This window comes from Aphelocoma coerulescens, chromosome 1 (genome assembly GCF_041296385.1).
Source record: "Aphelocoma coerulescens isolate FSJ_1873_10779 chromosome 1, UR_Acoe_1.0, whole genome shotgun sequence".
NCBI classification, from domain to species: domain Eukaryota; kingdom Metazoa; phylum Chordata; class Aves; order Passeriformes; family Corvidae; genus Aphelocoma; species Aphelocoma coerulescens.
Window position 1 is genome coordinate 25008537 of NC_091013.1, and position 23286 is coordinate 25031822.

Sequence of the window (23286 nt, forward strand, 5' to 3'; positions counted from 1 at the left end):
CAGAAGCATCACAGGCAAATTACATTGTGTTTGACTGGGGAAGACCCCGGTGTTTTAAATCAAAACTGCAGCAGTAATGAAGACATTCCAGAGGGTCCAGGAGGGAAATGCTTAAGCTTCCAGCTTAGTCTTCTGTGAGAACCTTTTGGTTTCTTGTAATGGAACTAGGAAATAGCCATCTTTGCTTAAAGTTGACTGTCAGGGGAGAACTGAGATAAAACGGTCTGGAGATACTAATCTACTACTCTACAAAGCAAAATATTATCAAGATTTCCTTCCTAGAAGTGCCTCATTCCCTGGGCACAAAGCTTTTGGTGTAATCACAGAACAAGCAGAAGTTTCCTTGAGTTGGTTAGGATGGGCTGGAAGGAGGAGAGGATGGTAGTCAGAAAGAAAAATTGTAGGAGTGTACATAGCGATATGTAAACCAAACAAAAGGCAAGTCTTTCAAACAAAACACTAATATTTAGATACTGAAGTGTCATGAGGTAAGCAGACACAAAGCAAAGAAAACCTCAGCAAGAAACTGCTGCTAAGAACTAGTGACTGAAGAAAAAGCATTTCATACTTGTAACAAGTATTTCTTTCCCTGGGAGAGGAAATGTTGCACAACCCGAAAACACCCCAGGATGCAGGAGCATCAACCAGCTGATGACTGATGAATTTCATTTACTTCCTATCTGACTTCGAGTATTCAGGCAGATGAAACTGCTAAGAATAAATTCTGATGGGGGATGTGAAACAATCCCCTGCTTTGTTTATCACCCTGAAACTGGGGCCAGTTTAGTCTATGTCCAGAGCCTGTGCCTTTGTGTAATGCCATGGTGCTTGTAATGCCCTGTTGGCTCTTACCAGCTTTTAGCCCAACACTTGTGCTCCTCCACATTCTCTTACAGTCAGAGTCAGATGCATCCCTGAAGTGATGTAATCTCCTCTGTTGCTGTCAGTGTGAGATGTATTTTTACTGCTTTGTGGCTGGTAAATATGGAACTCCAGTAATATGAACTGCACATTTGCTTTCTGTTATGTGCAACTGAGTGTGTTCCTGTAACGACTTCAGAATGCTGTTACTTTTATCCCTATATTACAAGACCATTTTCTGTGTTCTGCCCCTCTCCCTTTGGTCAGGGTATTATGTGTCTCAATGTTGAGATAGTAGGGATAGCCTCCTTGCACTTTTTCCTCCAAGGTTTTAACCCAAATCTTTAGGATGTGAAATCAGTGCCTCTTGATATTCAAAAGGGTTGAGACAGGGGTTACCTGAGCCTTTGATAGGGGTCTTTTAATGGAGAACTATAAACAAAATTCCTTCCTTGGGTGAAAGCTAAACAAATACGGAAATTAGAAATTTGAACAGAGCATTTGTGAAAGCTTCTCAAAGGGAATTTACCTCATCTTACTGCTGTGATTTGACTTATTGAGTATCTTTCAATTAAAGTTGCAGTCACCACCTATTCTTCACCTTCTCTCCACATTTTCCTCAGAAGAGGCAGCACCCTGGTACTGCTGACTGGCTCGTGGATAGAAGCAGAAATTCACTTACAAAATCCTGACCTGTTTGTTCTGTCATGAATCCTGTGTAATACATTTCTTGTGTAATCCAGAATCACGTATAAAAAGATGTTTAAAATTACAATTATTTCAACTGGTTTTCCCTTTATGCATTATTTTGTACTGAAACTGTAACTATCTACATCCATCTGACCCTAAAGTCCCTCTTCTACCCGTTGCACATCTTTGTTTATTCATTTTCAAAAACACAGCCCCTTTTTGTGCTGATACATCATCCTGGGCCACCAGGGCCCATCTTTTTTCTCTGACTCTCATTCCCAATCATTTTCTAGTAATGAAAAGAAACCTTGCTTCTGGTTTCTTAGACACCTCCAGCTAGCAGCCTCCACCAACCTCTTCATCCAGCCTGGTGTGTCCCTGAATATGCTCCATGCTGCCTGAATGTTCGTTGAGGAGGGACAGGAAACTTGCTCTCAATTTCCATCTGTCCTGGGTTGGTTTGGAAGGAGAGCTGCAGGAATGATTCCCCTGAAGTTCATCAGTTTTGGGGAGTGGGCTACCACCCAGGTGTCTGTGAGGTTGATGCTGCTCCATGCAAATGATCATCGAAGGCACACCACAGACACACAGACATGGGATGCTCTGTGTTCCCAGAGCCTGGTCCTGAAAACGAGCTGTGAGCGTTTGGGCACACTCTGAAGTAAATGCAGGATCTTCCCACATTTCAGCTGCTGAAAATGAAAAGCTTTGCTGAGTGTATGAAACTGTACAAAGTTTTGTATCTTGCTCAAGTGTCAGATGAAGGTCAAAAGTTGCTTCCCTGACACAAAATCCTTTTCCTTAGTGGAGTAGGGGAGGAAACAGAATCCTTCAAAGAAAGAGGTCCCCAGGAGATGCACCCAGAGATCAAGGCAGACCTATACCATGACCCAGCACTGACAGATAGCGTGGGCAGTGCAGGAGGCTGACAGAGTGCCTCAGCTCTTCAGGTTTCTATGTCTACCCTCATGTCAAAAAACTCCACAGGAGCATTTCTGAGCTAAAACTGGTAACTGATAGCATGCACCAGCGCCCTGATTACCCTGGGAAGCCACAGCATAGGGAAGAGGCACATCAAGTAGATTAACAGATAATAACAATTTGTTTCAGAGTTCAAGATTATCACTTATTTAATTCCATGCACTGCACCTTCTTGTTCAGATACGACCATTCCAATACATTTTTTCCACTTTAGATTTGAAGTTCAAAGAGAAGAAATAGCAGGAGCTATGTTCTGGACTGTACACTGCAGTTTTGTACATTTGTGTCTCTGGAGAGAAGGGATGTGTGAAGCATATGCATTGGGAACAAATGAGCAGTCCAAACAGGTGCTGCAGCTAGAAACTGTATGTGAAGGAAAAAAACCCAAACAAACAAAACTCACTTCTCTTCAATGTTGTTTTCCTTTTACATTTTAGCCAGATGTCATGCAAGTATTTTGGTACTGCTTTTGTGAAGACTCTTGAAGTTTTACAGAAAGCTGACAAATGGAAAGACTATCAATGTATGTGCATTTCCCAGATGAGCCATGTTTGCCAACCAGTGCATAGGAACAAAGAGAGTTAAGTCAAAGCAGAGAAGTTCCTCTGAGCATTTTGATTATGAGAAGATTTGTGGGGCTTTACTTTAATAACTATAAAATACTTCAAACTGGTTCCTTAATGTCAGCATTATTTATTTTCAGAGCAAAGTTCAGAAAATCTTGAATGATTGTATATAATTTTTTTACATGTCTTGGCTCCTTCAAATACACATATGTATACTTTCTTTTTCAGAAGTGATAGATTGCCAAGTTATCTGACCTCTCAAGAGAGGAAGTTGGGAGGACAGTTTAGTAACATTTTCTTTCATTCCCGATGTGGAATAAGATCAAAAAATATGTATTTTAAATTCTGTTAATAGCCTTATCTTTTCTAAACCATAAGGTACTGGCAAAATAACAGTGCAAGTAAACATGGCTCTTGATGCACCACATTAAAAAATGGCTTTTGTTTATGAAAACTTTTTTTGTTGTAGAAACTTGTGGGAATAATGTTGTATTAATGGTAGGATGTTGACCTTTTCCAGCTATGGAAGATAGTCTCAGAACAGGATCCAGGAAAAACAAACATGGAAACTACTTAACTCCTTAGTTGTGTGCCTGAAACTTTGTGAGGAAGCATTATTTAACTTAGACTATTGTATTTACAGATTGTGTCATTACATTAAAGTGACACACACACACAACCATTTTCAGTAAGCACAAAGGTCTCAAGAGCTTAAGGGAACAAGTAACTTCAGTGAGGAAGAATATTGCTATAATTTTGTGTAATATATGTAAAAATAGGCAGTTGTCTGCTATTTTCTACATTTATTTAGAGTCTCCCAGGTCAAAAACAGGGCAGATTTTCTCCAGATTTTAGGGTACACAGTGTAGAACAAGAAGCTATACTGAGAAAAAGTGTGAAAAGAAAGACGTTCCGTGGACTTAAGCTCATGTTCCTCCTATAGGCTAAAACTGACTGCTCTGATTTTTTAAGTGAAAAGCCCCAAAACTCAGGTGAATTCTGCATAACTTGTGCATGTGACCTTTGCTATACAGTCCACCTTCACCTCTGCTGAATTCACTCCTGAACTGAGAAATAGCCACAAAACTTAAGGCCTACTGACATCCACTCAGGATCTTGAAATGAGGCTTGGGAGGTGTACAGGTAGCTGTTGGTAGTTTCCCTGTGGTCTGGAAAAAAAAGCAATGAAGGTCCATGGTGGGGAAAGAAGACAAATACTCTCTGATCTGTCATTGCACCCTCTTTTTTGGACCAGTGGTAGTCAGATGTCCTGTAGGTAGTTTCTCTTCCATTCCCATTCCTTTGCTCACACGTTTCTTCTGAAGCCTCTCTGATGACAGTAGACAGTAGTCAGATCTCATTACAGGAAAATTGCTAGCTGTGAGCATCAGCCTCAAGAAGAAAATGGAACTACCCCAGTTAGTATCAGCTGGACATCTCACCCATGGTTTCCACTAGATCTCATCTAGATCTCATTTGCTATCCTGTCAATCAGATGGTATTTGTCACAGTGAAGAACCAACAAAACAAAACAACAACAACCAAACAAACAAAAAAACTCCCAACAACCAAAGTTTATTAGCATCAAGCACTTCAAACTTTTTTCAATAAACTGTGTAGATCAAGAATACACAGGGTGAAAAACAGTCATTAGTACAGTGTACCAGTTCACCATTAGAGTGTTCTATGCCCATCAAACAAAATCACAAACGTTGATTTCAAAGTAGGTTTGGGTTTTTTCCCCAAAGAGATTAGATTTCTGTATTGTCTTTAGACAACATGTAAGCATTACCTTTTATTACTAGAAGTGCACTTTTTACATTCTGGAGCTCTCAGGCCTGTTCAGATAAAAGGTTCTTCAGTACATACATTGTTTGTCAGTAAAAAACCTCAGTATCTGCTTTGCAAAATACAGGAGTATGTGAGGAGTTACTACCAAAAAAAAACAAAAGCAAAAAGTGTTTTCCTCTTATGTACAATATATCAACCTGTCCCTGCTCCTGAGGTGAATTGACTGCCAGCTCAGGAGGCAGCAGCTGATCCCACAGCTCACAGTTCACCCAACTGCAGTGAATCAGCACTGAGTTCAGCCAGCCCAGCTGTGTGTACTTCTGACAGTTCAGTCATTACTGCATGGGTGTCTTGCCTGTGCTCAAGCAGAAATGAGGTGCAGAAGGTGCTGCAACCTCCAGGCAAATTCTCCTGCTTGTAGCCTTTGGCTCTCAGGAGACATTGCTTGCTTTCTTGGCTTAGCTACAGGCTCACGATACGTTGGAAGGGAAGTCATGTAAGGTAAATCTCCTAAGAGCTCAGTTCTCTGTAGTAAAACAGATTTTTGAAGTGTTTGACAAGGAGTTACATCCATTATGTGGTGATTTGGTCATCGTACTTACTTACTAAATAACTAAGTGGGAGTTGAAGGCACCTAAGGGAACTTAGAGCCAGGGTTTGGTACTGACTATTTTTGCAAACTAGGTTCTTGTCTTTCGGATAATACCACTGCGGCTGAGGTTCTCAACCCTAGTAAAGAAAATATCAGCAATTCCCTCCCTCTTGCTTCTTTGCAGTGCACGCTCTGTAAACTGTTGCTCAACGTGCTTGTAAGTGTCTCTGATACAGAAGCCTTGATCTCTTGGAGAGCCTGTACATAGTACAACTAATGAGCACTTACTACATTTGACAGGGCTTTTTTCCCTTGTTTATGTCCCAGTAAACTCTAAGGTATGCCAGGTGTCTGCTACTGTTGGCAACACAGATATGCCTAACTTTCCCCTAAGGACCTGCAATGTTGAAGATTCCACAGTCCACCAGCAAGCTTGTCAGCATATCTGAAGTTCCTGTGCTGATACCTGTGCTATTATACCCCACTTGGTCTTTGCTGCTGCAGTCCAGGGAGAGCTGACTCACTCACTTACTACTTGTAGGTAAAGCTTCTTGCATTGCTGACCATTCTTTATTGTTTTCCTCTTGACTGATGAGATGCAGTATCCAGAACTGAACTTAGACTATCTGACCACAAGCTTATCAATGCTGAGAAGAGGATTGGGATTATTTCATGCATTTTATGCTTGTCTACAGTGTTCAAAATCTCAGAAGCAAAAAAGGTCATTGGGGTTGGACTAAATGACCTTTAAAGGGTGTCTTCCAACTCAAACTTTTCTACTATTCTTCGAGACAATTGTCATTTCCTGCTTGAATTATGTTGTTGCTGTGGTATCTCTTCAGACTTGAATCTGGTGTGGGATGAATGTGTGTATATCTGAATATTTCAGTTCAATATTTAATGCAACATTTATTGCCAAGTAATTCTTGTTGGTAGAAGCTACACCTACAGGATATAAGTCTGAGGAGGTGGAGAATTATTCCACGGACTGTGTCTGCAACAAATACTGAAGGGATTGTCAGTCAGTACGATGATTCCTTTCTCCCATCACTAGAAAGTTTTGTCCATATCCAGTCAGAAACTCACCATCTAGGAGGCTCTGAATATTTCTAGAAAAATGGTAGAAACTTCAGTCTCTAGTTGGTAAAAGGTGGGGAGCATGAGAACAATGTGACATTCACCAGGAGTTCTGGACATCTGTGTATGCCCCTTTGGGTTTTAATATCATTTCCCTTATCAAAGTTTGGAAGGAATGCTTGCACAAACAGTACATTTTGTTTTCATATCTGGGTAGTAAATCAGAGTGAGGAGGTACAAGTGGTAGCCTGTAACGGCACTGCACTGTATGGACACACAATAGCTTCTACATGTACAGTATGATACCTCCTTGGCTCCCAAAGGTTCCAGAAAGTGAGAAAAGCCTGTTTAGGACTGCCTTTTCAAAGCCAGTCAAAACAAAGTAAAAATAACAGGAATCTTAATCAACCCTTGCCAATTGGCCAAAATGACTGGGTATGCTTTGCTTAGGTCAAATTTTTCTGAAACATATCAGTGAGTGAGAAGTTCATTTGCAATGTAACTATGCCAATAAATAGCCAAAACATAACACTTGGAAAACTCAGTAGATGGACAGCACTCCCATTTGTCAGCAGCTACTTTTCCAGGGCACTGAGAACAGTGGGTGGTGTTGGGGGGTTGTGGGAAGGTTTCAGGAGGAGGGGTTGATTGGAATAGTTTTAGTATGATGAGGACTGTCTTATAGCTAATCAGTTGTATGAGTGGAATTTTATCTCTACTGGGAGGTGAGCTCATTCGCCTTTATCGACCTCAAATCCATGTTTAGAAAAAAATCAAAAGTAGCATGCATTCCTCTTCTTGATGGCTTATTCTTACAAAACACAACTGCTTGTTACCACCCAGCGTCTTCAGAAAATGAGCTGTGTTTGATTTGGGTCTGGTTTATACTTTCTTCTACTGAAACAAAAAATGCAAGACCTCAGATTAGACCTCCATGTGTTTCTAGATGGTTTTCAGTGATGGATTTTAGAGCATCTCACAGTCCATAAAAATTTTATTGAAGTACTACGGCCACCTTCTTCTTGTTGTTTTCTTTTGTACTCTTTTTTAAGACTCTTTTTTGTAGAGTAGAAGTAAGGCAGGATGTTTTATTCACTCTAAAGTTTGCTGAAACCCAGCTAGCCATCCATACTACCAGGCATGGAATTTCCCAAGTCTGTACATCGCTTTCCTACGCTATTTTCACTGCCTGTTTTCTTTTCTTTTTCTCCCTGGCTACTCCGTGCCAACCCCACCCTTCTTTTTTAACTGGTGCTTTTCTATCCAGGAATGTTCACCTAATGAACTTGAAGATGCTCTTCTTGCCAGGTGGCTAATTGGTGAAGATACTTCAGGAGAGTGTGGGAGTGGACAGTGAAGGAGACAGAAGGAGGAAGTTTGTGGATGTGATTTGTCTAGGAACTGGCAGCAGATGGCTGGGACTAAGGCCAGAAGAGGAGGACATGAGCAGTGGGAGCAGGAGGGAACAGTGAGTTGGACAGTAAGGAAACCAGTCTAAACGCTCAGGGCTGTGCAAGGGGAAGGTAACTTAAAGCTGTTCTGTGTCAGTGTTAATGTGGTGGACATGATCCTCAGTAAGCTGTTCTGGAACAGGTTGCCATGTTTATGCTCCTCTCCCTGTTTGAATAAAGCTGATGGAAATAGAGGGAATGGGAGTATTGTCAGTGTGATGTTTTGTTTGTCTGAGGGCCAGGTTAGCCTGTGAGGTATAACAATGCCCAGCTCACTCACTGTGTGCAGCCAGTGCTTTTTAAAGAGGTGGCTCGGTGCCACCTCAGCTGCTCTCTGTGGGCACTGAGCACCCATCCCTCTCCCAATGGTGTCAGTAGAGGAATGAAGGGGCCTTTCCTGCCTCGTTATTTCTGGGGAGAAGGTGGAGGAGTTGGGGCAAAGGAGCATGAGGATTACCTAATCACATCTTGAGTTTGGCCCGTTGGCAGCAAATGGCCTTTTCTTCTTATGTACTTGGTTAAAAGGTTTCTGCTGAGTTAAAATGAATCTGGTTCCCGAGTCAACCTTTGGAAGATTTTCAACAAACCACTTAAAAACGCAGGGAAGACTTAGTGAAATAAATCTTATTTTAATAAATAAACTGAATCACAATTTTCCAAAGCTGCTCTACAAATGGATTTTGTAAGATTTCCTGAGTGACAGGAGCAGTGGTGTGCACCAGGATCCAGTGCTCTCTTCCTTGGTTTTCCCAGGCCACAAGAAGGCTGCCAGCAGTGGACAGGCTAAGGATGGAAGTGCATGCTTTTGTGAGATGGAAAAAGTGATTCATCCATCCTCCTCCTCCTTAAGCACTGACTAGGAAGGACAGCACAGGCAGGGTTTCTGTGCCTGTCCTTCGCTGTAAAGACCTTTCTGTAAGAGAAGTGTGGCTGGAGGAAAAGGGAGGATATTGGAAGAGATGAATCCTGGTGTTTGCTGCTTAAGGAGCATCTGTGCTGAGCCCCACAGCTTGCCCTATAGAAAGGCTGCCTATCCTACCAACTCCATTAAAGGGAAATTCATTACAGAAGTACTCACAAACTTCTCCCTTCTGAGTTGGTCACCTATAGCTCTCTCAGCTGTCACACTGATAACTCTGCTCCAGGCTGATCCTGTATTTCGAGATCAGCCATAAAAGTGATGCAGAGAGGGATTCTTCAGGTAACTGAATAGGAGATGTTGTATTTCATTGGTGTTTCAGATAGAACTAGTACATACTGTAAGCACCAATAAAATGAGGAAATTCAAAAGTAATGCTAGAGTCATTCTGTAGGATGCACTATAGGTTTTATTCCAGTGGTTTGAATTTAATATTCTTTTTTTAGTGAGGCAATTGTCAGTATGAAGCTCAAACTTGCAATTAAGTTGCAGCTGGTAGAAAAATGTTAAATGTCCTGAACTTGCACACATTAAGATAATAATACAGTTTGTTCTAAAAGAACATAATGAAGGAATTCAGTGAATGGGAATTACATAAACTCTACCATTGGTGTTGAAGGACATGATCTATAAATTAGGAGATTGAGAGTAAACAGGAAATTCCACAGAACAATTTCAGGATAAAGAAACTATAGCAGCAGATGGAAAGATGTTTCTGTTGGGAGATTTTAGAAGTTGATTTTGATACCATCTACCTCTTTTAAAAAGAAACAACCACTCCATCTCCATATTTTGGTTGTGAATTCCAGCTGTGCATTGGCAGGGCAATGCTAGTGCCAGCTAAACCACAGTGTTGCATAACTCTTGTAAATCTTGTTCCCATATATAGGTCACACCTCTTTCTCTCTCCCCTTATAGCCACATTGGCAACTTTGTGGGCATGATATATCTAAAAAGCATACTAAGTGTGTTAACATATAACAAGCATATTTGAATATGTTTGGATTTTCCTTAAGGCTAGAGCAAAATAAGAGATAAAGGGGAACTAGATCTTGCAATGAAAAATAGTTGAAGCCTGTATGCTTAATATACCTTACAAAATGTAAAGTAGATGGGGGTCTATTTTCTACTTGTTTTAGTGATTATGGATCAGGCTGCAGTATAACTCCTGGTAGCAATTAGTCACAAAGATCTACTCAGTCTTTATTTCACCAGCATTTCAACCTCACAGCAAAATTCAACCTGCTTTCTGCAATGATATACCCAGAGAAATGTTAACATTCCTACAAAATAAATACAGGGCCTTTCAGTATTAAAAATATGGACAGAAATGTTCCTGTCCTCAAGTTGTTATTATTTTCATAGCAACTACTTTGTAAAACAAGAAAAAGTCAAAAAAAAAAAAAAAATCCCCACCAAAAAAAAATTCCGAAACAGAAAAGAGAGCAATTAGCAAATAGTTTGAATGCCTGAGATAAGAAACCATAATGGCTGGTAGGAAAGAAGAAACCTCACGTTTAAGATAGTTTCTCAGCGAACTGCATAATAGTGTCCAAACATGCTTCCTTTTGGCACATGTCGATATACACAGACAAAGAAACAGGAAAGGGGGTTTTTTTTGGTCCCTCTGTCAGAAGCAGACACTGATGGAGAACTCAGCCATAAACATACATTATCCTTACTAAAGAAAAAAAACACAGCCTTGGTTTTGTGTGAAGTGCTGTATTAGAGTTGGAGTAATGTAGCTCTGGAAAGGATGCTTTGGGGGATCAGGTTCTGGCTTTCGTCTGTACACTGCCTTGTCTCAGTATTACTGATGTGCTCTGCAAATGCCAGTGGTGTATAAACTGACTCAGATGATAAAGAAACATATCCCTTTGCTATGCAGAGCATGAATTCTCAAGGCTGCTGTAGACTTGGCAGTAGAGAGAAAAGCTGCTCAGTGCAGCCGACATTGGGTTTCTCAGTTGTTCTCAAGTCTAAATACAGAAAACTTCCCATATCATATTTCTCTCCCTGGAGGTGGACCTCCAGAGAGTGAAGCTCAGCAGGCACACAATAAGGATGATGATGATGAGCAAATGTGGAAGAACTGTGATTCCCCTCCTCTAGAGAAATGGATATCTACATGCTAGGCATGAAGAGCTTTCCATGTACGTGTGTGCCTGTTTGTGTGTGTGTGTGCAAGGCTCAAGCTTTTACTGAATAAATCACTCACAATTAGTTATTGTAAAGAAATTTCATGCAAATAACCCTAGTGAAGTTTTCTTTCTAAAAAACTCTTTCTAAAAAAGGTAAACATGGAATTCTTTAAGGAACAGTTACAAATTAGTGCAATGGACTGAATTGCAGCTATTCTACTGTCATCATTATTCACACAGAAATTTGGTTCTAATCTGAAAAGAGGACTTTACTCACTAAAGTGATGTAAATAATGAGGAAAAGATACAGTTTTGCCACTGCAGAACATGAAGAAACATGATACTTGAAGAAAGGAGGTGTTACCCACTGGTGCAGCTGTAAGAACTTTGCAAGTGTTAAAGAACGAAAGACACGATGGAACTGAGAATTAAATTGCTCACATCTGCCGAGTATTAATCCAGTATTTTAGCTATGAAATAATGGTAGTGTTCTTAATTTCTGCTTGTAGTCTCCATGTACCTGTTTGGTTCCAGTCACTTCATTAGAGTGGTGTCTAATTTGAGGTATGCTCGAGGTCTTGCAGCCAGCCCTGCAGTCCCAGTGCCCCTACAATCTATTCCTCCATCCTCAAGAGCTTTGTGCTCCTCTGCTAGAGTATGGGGCAGATGAAGGGAAGAAGGGGGCAAAAAGAACCTGTGTCTCATCCTGATACACAGCAAGGAAAAGGTTGGGTAAGCATCTGGATCCAGGACCTGGGCATGGTATTGAGTCTTTGTAAATGTAGCCCAGACTGAAAAGGAGGAGCTAAATTTCATCCTACATGTATAAGGACTTCTTTTGAAGACCAACAGCGGTCAAGATCTCCCCAGTCCCGTGTGGAAATTCCACTGCATTCAATGTGAAAAGTCTGATTTCTTGCCCTGTTGAGATGTGTTTCATCCTGGCTGGATGCTTCTGCAGAGATGCTGATGCTGCTCTAAACAAAACTACGCAAGCAGTCCGGCTGTGATGCCGCATTAATCTCAACAAGTGTATTCTTCAAGTGCAGCTGAGGATTAAACCTATTGCAAGAGCTCGTGTAGGAGGAGGTGGTTATGCATTAGCAACTTTGTTTAACATTTCTTCACGTCTGTGGCTAACGGCGAGTTCTCGAGTGCACTAGACACTACTAGAAAAGGGAAGGATTTTGCAGCTCCTGGCACTGCATATGATATACCAAGAGAAGAAGCAAAGATTTATTTTTGCTTGCTGAATGGGAGAGAGAATGAAGTGCTGAGAGCTCTGTAACGTTTCATACTCTCTTAGACGCAAAGAGCCAGATGAATATTGTTGGAAAGAATGTGTTTATACAAGAATCATATTTATCACAGAAGCTGTGGTCTTAACATTAGACAAGGCATGGGGTGAAAAAGCTGAGCATGTAGTAACTCAGCAAAATTCCTACTTCTGCCATGTATTAGAGTAAGCTTCAATTACTTATTTTTAGAGGGTTATTTTAGAGCCGCTTACACACAATTTGTTTGCAATAAACACTTGCATATAGATTGAGAGAAAATAAAATATATTCATTAAGAAAGCATTGTTTTCCAACTTTACTTAACTTTCCCAAGGCAAACAGCCACAAATGGTACTCTGCAAATGCCTGCATTTGTAGCCTTTAAAAAAAATAATATCCAGACTTTGGACAAAGTACCAGGCTTGCTCTCAACCTTGCACTGCATTACAGGTTGTTGATAGCACAATCTGGATGGATTCTTCTGCGATCTCAGACTACATTCCCATGCTCTTTGACTTCATTGATTTAGCAGTAAATGGCACATTCTTGGAATGCTTTCAGTGGAAAGATTCTATATAATACGGATAGGAATAAGCATGTGAAATAGTTTATATTTTAAGCAGAGCAGTTGTTCCCTCTTGTTATATTACTGTGCTTTCTTTCATTCCCATGTTATTCCTAAAGCTTGTTATTGTGAGAGGTTCTGAGCCTTGAGAAACTGGAGTTAAACTAGTTTTTTCTTTCTGCTTTCTAAGAAAAAAAGGAGAGATGTTGGAAATTTTCCCATCACACATCTGTTAGATGTTAGACCCAAATATGTTCCCAGTTCAGCTGCACTGGTCTAGTACTGGGGTGGTGTAACTGAACTCAGTGGAGTTAATCAGAGATGACAAGGCAACAGCATTTATTGCAACACACCTCCTGTTTAAACAGCAGTGATGGCAGTGTACTGAAAGCTAAAGTAATCGCAAATTAGGAAAATCGTGCAGTGAGAGGCAGAGAAATCTATGAATTACAGCTTTCAACATAAAGAAACTGTAAATGGCTAGAAGTTGACCCAGAGGGAACCTTATTCTAGCAGATTTCCACCATCGATCTCTCTTTGCAGTGGGAATCTTTTCTGCATCCACTGCTGCAAGCCAGTGAATGTCCTATTCCAGCACGACATTCAGTCTGTACTATCTTCTGAATACCCTTTCCTTTTTCACTAAATCTTTCCGAAAGGAATGTATCTAGATCTGAGTTTTGACATGAGGTGTGTACAATTACATTTCAGTTCACATGAAGATTAGGGGAAATAAATTACAATAAAAGCCTGGTTTAAGATGAGTGCACAAGCTGTTGCCTCCTTTACTTTTGTTATCAAAGCCATATTAGTAAGAACTTACACTGTTGGGAAGAAGATGAAAAAAAAGGAAGATTAAATTTCTGCTCAATGCCCTTCTGGTAAACTGTGGCAGAGGAAAGGGGAATTAAAGTTGCTCTGTAAAAGCAGCTGAAGCAATTCCCTCCGGCATGAGGAAATCTTAGGCTGGAATAAGGCCAGGAGAGCCAGCTTGGTGACATTGACCCCATTCACAGCATAGCAGATGTAAAAAGCAGGAGACAGCAAGATCCAAACATGCTGTCCTCCAGCATAAAAGCAAGGAGACTGCTCTTGGGTAGTGTATGGCAGAACAAACATTAACAGAGCCACTTTTGCTGACCTGAAATATTTTCAAGACTTGTGATATTTTATTCCTAAATAAGGCAAAACTAATTTTTTTTTTTTTTTTTTAAGACTGAGATGAAAAAACACTTTTAGAAAAAGACATACAGACATGGCAATGCAGCTGTGCTCTGGGCTTGAACCTGAGCTTGCCATGTGTCCTGTGAGGGCTGTATCCACTCACTAGCTCAAGAGTTGGCACCTTATCTCATTTTGACTAAAACCCCCACTTTGTAATTAGGAATTCTTTCCCATTTTTCCTCCCCACTATCTTTTAAATCAATCCATACAAAGAACCCTTTTTGACATATTGCTGTTTTCATTCAGCAAAATAATCCTACACAGCTCTGGTTTAATAGCTGTTTCAAGTCCAGTGCTGAACTCTTTTCAGACTGCCCTCAGGATGGGTGGCTTCTGTGGCTTCATGTTCCCAGCTCTGTTTAGCCTTTAAGAGCTAGAAAAACTGCAAGTATGCAGTGGTCAAGCTTGTGTTTCACTTTGGTTTTCTACAGCAAGCAGAGTGATAAGCTCTTATACGGCCTACTTGGGATCTGTAGAACTAGTAGCACTTAATTGTACAGATTTTTTGGCATTCCTGTTCAGCCTTCAAACAGTGCTTCATGACCAGGACTAACTGCAGCTTATTCATTGCTTTACCATCCATGGGCATAACATTTCGTTCCGAGTAGTGGTGTGGAAAGCAGACTGTATTGCTGTTAATGTTACATGACAGCTTAAGATTTTTTTTTGAAACCTCCTCTCTCAAGACTGTTTATCCATCTACATTGATATTTGTCTAGAGATATGTTTTACAGTCTATTTACTTACTGATTTGTCAGAAATTTGTTTACCAATAAAATGTAGATAAAAATATCAAGTATGTGCATATTGGTTGCCAGTAAGTTTTTCCTATCCACAGTTTTTTTAAATGATAAAAATATGTAATAATGCAAAAGTGAATACATTTCAGTGATAAAAGATACATCATTTATTGGGCTATATTCAGTTTATTCTGTTATGCCTTAATCAAAGTAAATTGACCCAAAAAAGCTTATTTTCTCCATTCAGACCAGTAGACTGCACCATTTGGACCTCATTTCCAGAATCTTTTCTCACAGGAATTTCCCACTCATGTTGTGGATAGTCTATGTGAGCAACAACTGAACAAGAAGGCAAAACCGCAAGGATTGTTACAGGCATCTGACTACAATTACTAGTAAAACTTCTAATCCTTGTTTCTCCAGCTATAGATTCAATATTTAACTAATAATAGCACCACATGCAAACATTGTCATGATTATTTTGATGGGTTTAGGCACTGGGCAACACAGACATATTTTGGAACAAGATCATGAAAGTGACTCAAAAACTCTTTGCCATGACTGCAGCTTGCAAGGAACAGCGATGGAACATTATCTGAACTAATCAAACCAGCTTATCATGAATGAATGGTCTTTCTGTGGATGTAATGAGGAGGGAATAGACTGGAATGGTGTAGGAGAACTTAAACAAGGAGCTCTGTATTTCATGTTTGTGATAGCAAGTATCCTTGGGACATTCATTTTTCACAGTATTTATGCTCATTTTTAGTTTTGTAGTCTTCATGCAGGGGATTAAAATGAATCTCTCCAATTGTTGTGTGAATTTTACATAACTTTGTAAAAAACCACAAGTGCTGTGCATAAGCTGTTCATGTTTTTACATTTGTAGAGCCTATTAGAGATCAATAGCATGGAGGCAGAAAGTGTTCTTTACTTGGGGAAGATGGACAGCACTGACCAGAACTGTAGGGGTACAAGTACTGAGTGCTGCCCCATTCCTCTCAGTCCACGTGACGATCAGTGGAAGGAAGAGCTGATAGTGCAGAGTGTCACCAAAGACTCCCTTAGGCAAGGCAGATCAGCAGCCCCCCCAGCAAGGAAGATCTCCTATGTTCACCCCTTCCCTCCACCCTGCAAAAGGAAATCCACTCAGAAGAAGGTGCTACAGAGTTGGCTGTGTTGTCATATGCCTTGTTTCTGCCTCCCAAAGAAAGCTGAAGAAACTTTTCTGGCAGATGCTGTGCAAAGCAGCTGACAGTTTGGGACAAGTTCATTTGAGCAGATCCATAAAATAGGCACCCCAAAAATCACTGGTTTCATTTTTAGAGTTAAATTGTCCCATTGGATTCCTGTGGTCCTTAGTAAGGACAGTGAGGAGAGCAGCCTCTGCACAACACCCATCTCTCCCTAAAAGGAACTGATTAGCTTCAGCCAAGGAATTAGTATGGGCTTAATTTAACCAGAAGTAACTCATCTTTTGCATTTTGTAGGCTGAAGCAGCAGGGCAGTGGAGTGTAATGAGTGGCTTCCTGACTTCTAGGGCAGCGGCCCCCCCAGGAGTGCCTGTTGGTGGCTCCTCCGTGTGCTGATGTGCATCAGGAATAGCAGTGGTGCAAGAATCTCTGAAGGATAAAATTTAAGCTTTGGAGGAAATATCTAAGTACAATTTTTGGAAGTGCTTATAGCCCAACTTTATTACAAATAATTATTCAGTGTTATACCATTTAGGTCTCCTGAAGGATACATAAAAGAGGTACTTGAAATTGCTTCACAGATTTTCCCAAGCACCTTTCACACCACTCCTGCAAAAAGATAAGTAGGTGTGGACCTTGAGGGACCTTGAGTGACCTTGAGGCTTTGACAATCATATGATGTAATCTCATGTAATACAGTATCAAAGTTTCCTGAAAAAACAAGCATGTTTTGGACCATATCTTGAAGGTCATGAAATGCGCATTTATCAAGCCTCACTTATTCCATTCAGTAGCTTCTTGTGTACCCACAAACTGTCAGCTTTGCTGTGAGGACATGCTGGAGTAATTCTCAGATTTCTTTTTCTTGTGCTCACTCAAAATGGCCTGCAAGGTGCCCTCTGATAGTTATGTTTGCCTAGAGCATTGTGCTTCAATCTCTGCCATCTTATGTGCTTGATGTGCAACAAGGTGCATTGCTTACACCTAGAATGCAGACTTTTCAATAGTGCTTTTAATTCAATTCCCAAAATTTAAGATCAATCAAAAAAAGATCAGCTTTTTTTAATCTGGAACGGCTCCTGGTGCATTTTTACTGAACACATGCATGCTCCATTAGAGTTAGGAAAAGAAGTGATTAATAATGTAAAACCATTTTAAATGGATTCTTGGATACTTTCTATTTGATCTCAGACATTTAACTGATTTTTTTTCACTACACATCTTTGGAACAGTGCAAGAAGTCCCATTGTTGTGTGGTTTCAGTTGTTTTAAATTTCAGGGTGTTTTTTTAATTTTGAGGGTGGAAGCATGCTTTAGCTAGCCTGTGACTGAACAAGGCTTAAATTAGGTCGCAGCCTGGCTTTTTGTGTTTACATGTTCGTCACTGTGTATTTTATCCCAACACATATCTTCTGCGTTTCTTCTCTGAAGGTGTTAACATCTGCACAAAAACTGTCTTCTGAAATGTTTTTCCAAGTCTCTTCCTTAGTGTTCTTCATAAATAAAAGAAGTCCTGTTTATCTCTGTGATGAAGGATTGCTGCTGCTGAAGCAGTCTAATAATTAGCAAATATCAAACTGGCAGAAATTCACCTCAATTCAGAAGGGCTTGTCCAAGACCTGTGGCACCCTTGAGGTGTGATAGGGATTGAGATACCCACATGTGTTCCTGCCAGAGGTGGAAGGGAACTCACCATGGGCTTCAGAGAGGTGAATGTGAGGAGGTGCTGGGCGTTGACTGAAGGGTAGTGTTCTCATCCATGGGTGCTTCCCATCTTCAGTTTGGTGCATGGAAGTGACACCTCTTTAGTTCAGTACAGACCAGTCTCAAGCCCTCATCAGTAGCTGCACACATTTACTGAGGAATGAGAAGGCTGTAGTTTCATGTACTTACCCTCATTTCAGGCAAACATTAAGGTAAAAGTAAATCTCTTGCCCCAGTTTGTTGGGTTTTTTCCCTGAAACTTCCAGTTTCTTAATGCTACTAATTTTTTCATCTGTAGTGAAGCAAGTGAACCCTGCATATTGTCAGGATAGTGTCATTAATCTTTGTAAGTTGAAAGCTGTATTCCTTAAAAACATACCAATTAATAGCTGTTTCTTATATATGAAGGAAAGTCTAGGCAGTCTAGGGCAGTAGGTGTTCCCAGTGAGATGGAATGTGTTGTGTCCTGTTGTTTAGCTGTTTTCTCAAGTCATTGCTGATTTCTGCTGCCAAGGATTAAACATTCAATTGGGTAACAAGGTCATCAGTTCTCTAAGATACTAATTGAATGAGGTAACATGTTGCTTAGTCAAACAGTTGAAAAGCAATCTAAGCCTACTTTGCTATGCCTTGAAATATATTTCCAGCTATTGTCCTTAATGTTTCTGCTGTACGTTCAAAGTATATTAATCTCACTTTTTTTTTTGTTAGATTTGCTGAATACTGAAAATTGAATTTATTGGGAAGAGTTCAGTCAAGGAGGAACTTCTGCAGAAATCTCATAACTACTTTGCATAAAGTAATTAAAATTATTTGAATTTCTGTGGTAACTCGAACTCTAAGGCATTCATAGCTCAGTGTCTAGTCAGGCTTTTATAAATAATCAGAATTAACTGGGAAATTATATTAAACCATATTTCTCCTCAGAAGAAAATAGGTTTTTTGAATGCTGAGAGGAAATACTTTTGATTTTCTTTTCTGTCCACAATCTATCATAGTTAATAATTCAAATTCTTTCTCTAAGATGCTTCATTACAATTTTTCCTGAATTGCATCATCTCCATGGGGTTACTAAACCATATTCTCTTAGTTTCATCCTCCAAAGGTATCTAATATGTATAGTAATTAGATAGATAAAATAATCAAGACCAAAAAGAATATGCAAATAGGCAAATTGCTGATTTTCTTCATTGCAGTTGGGATTTTTTGGATATTTGTGGAATTAATGTTGTGTTACTCCAACCAGCATAATTAAAAATGATTTTTCATTGATACTTGTTTCAGTCCTTGTTACTGGAAACTTACCATCTGAAAATTCTGTCAGGCTTATTAGGAAAAATTTAATTTGGGGGTTGGTTTTTTTTCCTGTATCTGTTGAAAATCTGTTGTGGGTTTCTTGTTTGTTTGGAGATGGTGGGGGGAATAGGAAGAGAAATATGGCTCTAAGTCAAAAATATTCAGAGGACGCTGAATAGCTCCATCATCTTTTGTTTTACTCTGACTCTTTCTCAAATCTCTCCTTTTAAGTGCACCCTCTTTTTCATGTCAAAATGTAATGGAAATATCAGGCTGTGTTCATTAAAAGGTAGGTTGGTTTTTATCCTTAGAGTACTTGTTGGTGTCTTCCTGTGGTGGAAACAATAACAGCAGAAACTCCTTCAGTCTAGTTCAGAGCTGCATAAAGCAGTAGAGTTGGTGGAGTGATAGGTCTGGCAGGGTTTTAGTGAGGTTGTTAAAGCATTGCAGGAGCAGAAGACTGTTTTTTCTTGTAAATACCCAAGTAAACTGTAAAGATATGGGAGACCTCACACATACATGTCTGCAACAAGCACACAGCTATAGTTATCCACAAGCAGATAGCTATAAACTTGCATCTTGGCTTTTGTTAATAATGCTAACTTAACCAAACAGTTCATAGTAATTATCAGTGTTTTTAACAGTAAGAAAGTATTCCACCTCGTGTCAATGACTCCCTCCCCTTATCTGTTCTAAAGAAACTAGAGTGCTTTATGGCTTGTGTTAGATACACAGAGATCTGAAGGCAGCAAACAAAAGAGAGAATAAATATGTGCACAGACAGAAAAATTCTAAAGACATCACAGAGAAGAAAAAATCTAAGCAGTAGAATGGGCAAACAGCTAAATTGTAGGGTCTTAAAGAGGATTTTGAACAGCAGTGTCACCATATTTCACTGAATCACAGAATGGCTGAGGTTGGAAGGGGGCTCTAAGATCATCTAGTCCAACCACCTGTGCCCAAGCAGGGTCAGCTAGAGCAGGTAATATTTGTTTAGTCTTTTTTATTGCCCAGGTAATTTGGGGCTTACCAATCTCCAGGCCATCATGACTAATTCAGTCATCCACATCATCACAGTCTGTACTGAGCACTGTAGCCTCCATAACACTATTGCTCAGAGTTTGTTTTCATATAGCAAATATTCTTTATCTCTTGACAAAAAAAAGCAATAAAAGTTATAGGCATTAACTTGCACAGGAGAGCTAACATTGGCTCTTTTCAGTAGCTAGATAAAAGCCTTAGGTTCTCCCAGATGCAGAAACAGTAAGAAAACTAAAGTTGAAATATTTTTTCATGAATAAAGGGAAGATCAAGGTCAAAAACTCAAAGATAACCACATAAATAGAAGTGCATTTGTTACTGTCTCTGTCAAAAATACAGAAAACTGATGCTCCATGTGGTAGTTGAGGTCTTCTCAGGGACCTGGAGGATGCAGGACCTTTAAATCTAGGGCAGATGTTCCAGCATTAATTAATGTTCTCAAAAGGAGAAGAAGCTTCCCATTTATCTCCTGCTTCCTTTCATCCTTGCCTGTAGCAGACATGGTAAAGCAAGAGAGGCATCCTAGCAGAAGTTTGGGGTCATGGTTGACCCGCGAACTGCACCAGTCTGACCTTTCACCACCAGCAATTCAATTTCCCTGTTGATAAATGCAGCCTCTCCCATTAGACTGATGGAAGCATCTCTGCAAGGACATTTTAAGTTCACAAAGACAGCACATCACTGCACATCAGTGATTCCTTTGACACAGCTAATCCTGTAAGCAGACTGTGTTTTAGCCAAGAAGGCACTAATTTAACAAAGCTTAGAGACACTCTAGAATCAGTATGTAAAATACTGGGGATACTTTCCTCAAGCTGAAGCCCAAAACCAGTCCCCAGTGATGGGACCCAGATAAGTAGTTACGACAAATTGTTTAGCAGTCTCTCTGATGTTCTGATAAAACACATAGGCTCCCTCTACTGTTTCTCCCTGTCTGGAAAGCTTCTGTTTTCCTCCACATTACCTGCATTTGCTACCAGTTAGAGAGCAACCTTAATTTTCTCCAAGACCTCTCAAGCTAATGGCATGTGCTTCAAGTAAAAGCAACTTGCCGTTAAAATTTAGCAGTGCCTTCATTCCCTCAGTATCTGCAGAATGAAAAGGAGTAAAGGATCCTTGTCTCCAAACTGGAGAGACAGGGATTTGACAGGTGGACTACTTGGTGCATAAGGAATTGGCTGGATGGACACACTCATAGAGCTGCAGTCAATGTCTCGATATCCGAGTGGAAAGCAGTGCTGAGTGATGTTCCTCAGGGGTTGGTATTGGGATTGGCTCTGTTCAACATCTTTGTCAGCTGCATGGACAGTGGGACTGAGTGCACCCTCATCAAGTTTGCTGATGACACCAAGCTGTGTGGTGTGGTCAACATGCTGGAGGGGAGGGATGACATGCAGTTGTGAAAAGCTCACGAAGTCAAAAAAAGCCAAGTACAAGGTGCTGCATCTGGGTCGTAGTAGCCCAATCAATACAGGCTGGGGGATGATCAGATTGAGAGCAGCCCTGAGGAGAATGACTTGGGGGTGTTGGTGGACAAGAAGCTCAACACGACCCAACACTGCATCCTTGCGGCCCACAAAGCCAACACTTGCTGGGCTGGATCAAAAACAGGTGATGTGACCAGCAGGTTGAGGAAGGTAGTTCTCCCCCTGCATTCTGCTCTGGTGAGATCCACACTGGAGTGCTGTGCCCAGCTCTGGGGCCCCCAAGATAAGAAGGACATGGACCTGTTGGAGCAAGTCCAGAGGAGGGCCACAAAGATGATCAGAGGGCCAGAACACCTCTCCTATGAGAACAGAGACTTAGGTCTATTAAACCTGGGGAAGAGGCTCTAGGGAGACCTTTTAGCAGCCTTCCACTATCTAAAGGATGCTTACAAAAATGCTGGAGAGCGATTTTTCACAAGGGCATGTGGTATTGGCTTTAAACTGAAAGAGGGCAAGTGTAAATTAGATATTAGGATGAAATTCTTTACTGTGAAGGTGGTGAGGCAGTGGAACACGTTGCCCAGAGAGATGGTAGATGCCCCATCTCTGGAACTTTTCAAAGTTAGGTTGGATGGGGCTTTGTGCAGTCTGATGTAGCAGAAGGTATTCCTGCCCTTGGGTAGCAGGGTTGGAACTAGATGATTTTTAAGGTCCCTTCCAGTCCAAACCATTCTGTGATTTTATGATCAAAAAAATGGTTTGCTCTGATTCTTATCCCAATCCTCTGCTGAAGAAGCTCCATAGCCCATACTGCCTACAATAAATGGTTAAAAATATTCCAGTAGCTTTCGAAATCAACATTTGAAATGATAAATAGTCTTTCTCCTTAAACAGCTGTGGAACTGTCTGCTGCTGATGTTCTCCAGAACATCCTTTCCCATGAGTGATGAGATTTTGGAATCTGCAGAAGATGTGTGGGCACTCTTGGCCCCCATTAGTGCTGCCTCAAGCTGAGTATACCAGAAAAGCTAGATATTTTGTGATGGATCTGGAGAACCTTTCTGTTCAATTTTATATTCCACCCTTGATCCTCTCCAAGACTGTTATCACAAGTTACATTCATTTTTTTTTGGGTAGATGATACAGAACTATTTCCTTCATGATTCAAAGGCAAAAAAAAAAAAAAAGAAAGACTTCACAGAATCACAGAGAGTTCTCCAAGTAATTGATTGCCATAATACTTTCCCCAAATAATTTAGCTTCCCTAGATGATCATTCAGCTTGATCTAGTACTGCCAGCTTGTAAAAATGTTTCATGTGTCTCTGCAGGGAATATAATTGTATGATATAAAAGACAACTGCTGATAATTTTGAGTATTTCTGTTTAATTTTGAGTATTTCTGTTTACTGCCTGAAGATGGCAAGACTTTTCATAGATTACAGATTATTTAGACTATTGGTTGATTCTGGAGCCAAACCCAACATGAAGGCAGGCCCAGCTTAGCAACCATCAAAGTGATTGCGTTAGAATGTTTGTGATGTTAACAAGCCACATACACTGGAAGGCATAAGGATTGATTTGGCTTCAGTGTAAGCTGACTCAACAGCAGGTTTCAACAGGGTCCCAGTTACTGAAATTTCTAGAGCATTTCCATTGATGCATCAAGGCTGGGAAATCATGGAGAGGAAACAACTGTACAAACTCCATTCAGATGATATCACAGCACCCCACTGCTCTTGAGACACATCT

At 40.4% G+C, this 23286-nt stretch overlaps 1 protein-coding gene across 2 annotated transcripts in view; it reads left to right on the plus strand.

The window, feature by feature from the left end:
- COL4A2 (collagen type IV alpha 2 chain) overlaps positions 1-23286 on the plus strand; it is a 145700-nt gene that overhangs the window by 61535 nt on the left and 60879 nt on the right. Inside the window, exon 1 of one of the 2 annotated variants that reach the window (XM_069003981.1) lies at positions 5244-5390. The exons of the other annotated variant lie outside the window; for it this stretch is intronic. The gene's annotated coding sequence lies outside the window, so the exon portion shown is untranslated. Of the gene's footprint in view, positions 1-5243; positions 5391-23286 lie in introns of those variants that run through there. 2 annotated transcript variants of the gene reach the window in all.